The sequence below is a fragment of the Trachurus trachurus genome (genome assembly GCF_905171665.1).
Source record: "Trachurus trachurus genome assembly, chromosome: 16".
In the NCBI taxonomy this organism is placed as follows: Eukaryota; Metazoa; Chordata; class Actinopteri; order Carangiformes; family Carangidae; genus Trachurus; species Trachurus trachurus.
Window position 1 is genome coordinate 5,718,791 of NC_139902.1, and position 6,000 is coordinate 5,724,790.

Genomic DNA, 6,000 nt, shown 5'->3' on the forward strand with positions numbered 1-6,000 from the left:
GTCTCTTGCTTACGCACTCCCCCTCTGTCCGTGAGGGCATGGAGCTGTCCCACTGTAAAATCATTAAAGCGTTTTAATGCTCCCTGCTTAACTTTCGGAGCCCTTTATGCACACTTTCCATTAGGTCCACACTGCTACGGGGAATAACCCACAATTCACATCAGCGCGACGCTTAAAGCGGCGATGACAGTGAAATTCTGTGCCGTAAAAACTTGGCAACAAGCAAATTTTCCTATTAAGTATAAACACATGTTACTAACTTTGTGATGGCTATTTGCTGCAATGGTTCAGCTGAGCCATATAAACAATAAAGACTCCTCAGTTCACCGACAGCCTCCACAGAAAGTCCTTTTTTCTCAGGAGGTGTGACTTCACAGTGTTTTCCCTGCACTGCTGCCATGCCCGTGCCTTCTGGGTTGGGTGGCCGGAGATGGGAAAGATTCCCACGTTTATGAGTTGCGAGTGTTCACGTCATCTGACAACACAAGGGTCGTAAAATTGCAAATTTGGGCGTGTGAGGGGTTGGAAATGCTGCTCACTGACCATGCAACACTGACGTCAATAACTTGATTTGATGCATCTAAATTTTCTTGTTTTGGAAAGATTTTTTTTAGGACTTTTGTTTGTCTTTATATATAAATAGCACAGTCAGTGAGAGGTAGACAAGAAAGGCAGAGAGAGAGGGGATGGTATGCAGCAAAGGGCCATGAATCGGACCAAATGCATTGCTGCTGTGGGGCAGTGTTCTGGACACACTCACACTCAGCCACTCTGAGGAGCCCCATATTTGTTGTCTTTATTAAATGCAAGTCAACTTTTGGTGCCTTTATTAACGGTAGCAGTGAAGATAGACTGGAAATGGGCAGAGAGAGTGGGGGATTGCCATGCATTTAAAGGGATAGTTCAACATTTTGGCAAATTGGTCTACCTATTGCCATAATCCCAATAGTCATAGCAGTTTGTTCCACGAGAGCGTTTTGGAGTTGTTGGATTGTGTATTTGATGAGTTTGATGAGGGAAACCAAGAAATTCCATTAGCCTCCGTAGCGTAGCTCTGAGCAGCTCGCGGCTCTGCTCCGCCGTTCTAAAAATAGCTTGCACCGACACCAACAAATAAAGGTAACGAACCTACAGCTATGACTATAGGGATTATGGCAATTGGCCAATTTGCCAAAATGTTAAACTATCCCTTTAAATGAGTCGAACCTGCAGTCTCCTGTTTACCCATTGTTTTTTATTCTACATTTTATATTATTTTTTAACATTTAAATTTCAGACTCAAGAAAGGGGATAGGGAGGGAGAGGAGGGGATGCAGTACCATACTGTGTGTGTACAATATGTGCTATAGTATGTTTTCTTGAATGGTAATCAGTGCTTTGGACTTAGGGGTGAGTAACCGCACAGTGAAAACCATTAGCTTTGAGGATGTGTTCAAACAAACAGCAACAGTTTCATTCAACGTGAAGACGTGTCTTGGAGCTTTATTCTAAGCAGTTTAGCTCCACTTCACTTTTTGTGCTGAAGTAACAGAAGCAAAAGCACAAGTTTGAGTCTTAAAATAAACAATGATCCTAACTCAAAGGTCCTCTTACCGGCTGTGAGTCGTATGATTCACTGAAGGAGACCGTGCTTCTAAAAGCTAAAAGAAAGTGGAGGATTATTCTGTTACATATGACTGCTCTGTGATAACGGCTGCACAAAACTCAAATACTGTGCAAAATATTAGTCACATTCAAGACTTCACACCTCCTCAGACTTGTAAATAACAGTGCCATTGTTGACTCAGAGGGAGGAAGTGAAACTCTTGCTTTACCAAGGTGAATTCTGATTCTTTTTGAGGGGGTGAAGAGGCGTCACCTGAAGGCCCAACGTCAGCTTTAAAAGGCCAACACTTCACCTCACCCACTGATGAGGGATAGATGCTGTTTATCGAGTGAGTTGTGATATTCTCACTGTAACTCAATCACACAAACACCATCCACCAACACCTGCAGCACTGGGACACAATAGAAGCGTCTGTTTTGCTGTAACAGACGTGAACGGGACCTGTGGACGCCAACAATGCCGTATTATCGACCGAGCGGAGGCTGAGCACCGCAAACCAAGAAAACAGCTCTGTGAATTTCTAACTGCAGCGGAAAAAGTCAATGCATGAATTAAACACTTTGTTCAACGACTTGGGTGTTTGAATAACACTGTGCCACCGCAGCACTTTCATGGAATATTTAAAGTGAGCGTAATCTCGCTTGCTCGCTCTGAAACTGTACACTCTCTCATCCCACAAAGCACTACAGCACTTCTACTGTATCTCCAACACCAACTCCAAATCCACGGTTTGCTTCAGGTTAAACGGTCTGCCAAATGATTGCAAAAAAAAGAAACACATTGGAGGTATTATTCTTTTAGTCTTTCACTGACTTTTTAAAAGCTTTAAACCTACTGTATCCTAATATGTGTATAATTACACTCCTCAGAAAATCTGCGTCTGTCTTCTAATCTCAGTTCAAACGCCCCTCCATGCTTCAATTTACTGGTGAATTACCAGACGCATCCCTTATTATTAAATTAAATTACAGCTTTGAGGTGTTACCACCTTTATAGTGTTAACTGGCTGTTAAAGCCACTGGTGGCCTAATAGTCTCCTGTTTCAAATCTGTGTAGGAGAAGACAAGCTTGTTCTGCCCGAAACAGGCAAAATAAATAAGTAAATAAAAACCTCAGCCGGGGTTTTATTCATTTTGAATAATAAATGATGTATTAAACTTGCTATTTCCAGTTCTCCACATGCAGAAGTTGATGTATTTTTGATAAAGTCTGTTTGCACTTTTGTAGGTTTCTAGAAATCTCATGTCTTAACACGAGTCATTTGAAATGAAGCTGATAAATATTTAAGAATATGGACTTTGCTTTGGGCAACAGGGTCCTGGGTGGTAAAAATACAAAATATACAGCGAGTGTTTCAGCTAGTTTGAACCAGATGATTGTGACAAGATAATAGTAAATACATACATCTCCAGCTGCTTCACATCTGCGTATCGTTTATTTATCTGATCTAATACCCTGAACATGTACTTTATGGGGTTAACTCGCTGCCTTGTATTTATCTTTGATGCTCCCTCTAGCAGCTGTAATGGCCACGGCTTCCCCACACGGATGGTTAAAGTGCCATATGATCCGAGCCACAACATTTGTTTCGACTTTTACATTCCTCACTGCTCTGATTTACATGTAATTGTTATCCCGTCGCATGTGAGAAGTCCTCAGCGGAGGGTCCACAAGTGGTATCTCGCATTTACCGGCATTTGATGGCCCTTATTATGCTTAATACAAAACAGCTAAAACAAGGTAAGTGCAACCATATGACTGCCAATTCACATTAAGTCCTCTATACATGGGGCCGGCCCTGTGCTGAGGCAGGAGAGGGGAGCGGGTGGGGGGTTGTAAAGGCATTTTAAATGCTCAGAGTCAGATGATGTAGTTTAGGTTACAAGACAGATGAAATAAAGCAGGGGAATGTACCACCATGTATGACAAGTGATCGCTGGAGATCAGAGCAAAAAATGAGAAGTAATAAGAGTGGTAATGGGAATACAGTGATGTTGTAATATGACCAACTATTTACTCATACTGAGCTTTAAGTGACTGTTTCAATCTTATAAAGACATCAAATATATTCTACTTTTTACATTTATTTTACATTCTGGTGACTTTGCAGTTTAAAATTAGACAAACAAATACTGTATATGATGAGCTACTATAGTAGTCAAAGCACTCCTGGTAACAGGAGTATGATCATTAACACTTACATGAATCATTTTTTCCATTAACACCCTAATTCAAGTGATTAAGAATTTCTACTTTCACTAATGTGAAAGAATGTGATAACTGCTCATCTTAAAAGAGGAAATAGCCTACTACTGTGAGGAAATATCCTGTTACAAGTAAAGACCAGCTTTCAAAATTTGATTTATTGATCAATTCTGTATAAACACAGCAGCATCATAATACATTTAAAGTGCCAATAGTAACATAATACAGATGAGCCCATTTAAGAATGATTTGCATTATTGGATTATAATGTGCAAGCATCATTTAAACATTATCTTATCTTAAAGTATTATTTCATAATTCATTTGCTTTTGTGAATCTAGAATCTAGTAAATGAGTTTGTCAAATAAAAGTAGTGGGAAAAGAGTGATGTTTCCCTCTGGAATGTGATGGGTTACATAAAGCAGCAGAAAATGGGAATGTAACTACACTTACAAAAGTAATTGTATCTGGTTCATTTGCCCTGGTGCAGGATGTGATAACCTGCTGCACCGCTGGTTTATAAGATATATAGTTATCACCATTGTTACACAAATTGTTGCTGAGTAAAACACTGAACCATTTTCCTGCTTAATGGTTGTAGCTCTCGCGCTCTGGAGCTAAAAGGCTGCATTGTAAATGTAAAACACGGGTTCCTGAGAGCTAAAGCCTTTATTGTCTGAATTAATAACCCCATATTCAGAGGTAATGGCTCACAGGAAGCTCTGTTCTTTTCTTCTGCCTTCTCTAGAGTCAATCCACCAGGATCTGAAGGAATGCCTGAGGGGGGAAGCTCAGTCGTAAACTATGTGGAATAAATTGTTCAATAACTGGCTCCAAACCAGCAGCTGATACGAAACTAACTCCGCCTGAGTGAAATGTCGGTTGAATATTATTTATTCTAATGAAAATAAATAAATAAAGATAATAAATCACAATCGCCCAACATGCTTTGTGGCCTCGAGTCCCTGCGGAATGATTGTGCGGGGATCAATAAAACACACACACACAAAGGCTGTGTCTGCGACTGCAGCGTGCTATTCTTGTTTTGTTTGCATAAAGATTTATCGGGACCGGGGATGTTTACTTTCACTGTGAAATTTATAGCCTGAGAATTTGCCACCAGCTCTGACGGCGTGCTGCAACAACAGGTTGGAGGCTGTTTGAAGGGCGTGTTTGTATTTGCGATGCCTGCACAAAGGTGTCAGTTATATAAAGCTCTGATCTCAATGTTAAGTCAGACTCAGTGCTTTAATTCTAATTTTGATGCAGGTTCAGACACTTCACGGCAAATTACACTGTTAAAATCAGATTATTAATTCTAATTTTGACATAGTTCAATCTGTCTCAAACCAATAGCACATATCGGCACAACAGTTGGTGCTAGATTGTGGTTAAAGAAACAAAAGCCTTGCAGGTTTGGAGATCTGCTGTCAGCAGAGACAGCGGTCATGTGAGGGTGAAGAGAAGTGAAAGGCAAAGAGAGAGAGTAACATGAGTGAGTGATTTCTTGAAGAGATAACCTCCTTTACAGAAGTGAAAGTTTGAAGTTAAAGTTCCGACAAGAAATTCACGTTTTCACACAAGAGCTGTCTGTGAGGTGGAGATTTTTCTCTCTCTTCTCCTCTTCCTTCCCCATCAAATTATTTTTTTTCCTTTGTATGTGTTTGTTTTTTGTTTGCTTATGTGTGTGTGTTCTTTTCTTTATTTATTTTTTTACTCTATAAGAATCAAAAATTCTATTGGTATCTATGATTAACTTGATCTTGTCTTATCAGGCCTATCATCTGCCAATAAAAGTTTAAATGACAAAATGTTCTTACACAAGAGCTGACTGAGTGAGGTGGAAGATAATCATGAAACCATGTGGACAGATGGTAAAATGTTGCAGATCATGTACAAAGTCTTATATTGATAACTTGGAATTGAAAATACAGCATAGGCTGCTGGAAATGTTGCTGGTGTTGTATCTATAAAGAGCGATTGAAAGCATTGTAGGGGATAAACATGCAACTGGAAATTAAATATCTGCAAAAAAATATCACAATTCCACCTGTAGTTGTTAAAATATTTTAAGTACAACATAAGTCAGGATTTATCCTCTGGGAATCATGAATCTGTACATGATTTAATGTCAGTTTGTTTAATGATTGTCATGTTTTTCAATCTCTAACTATAAATGTCAAAATGAA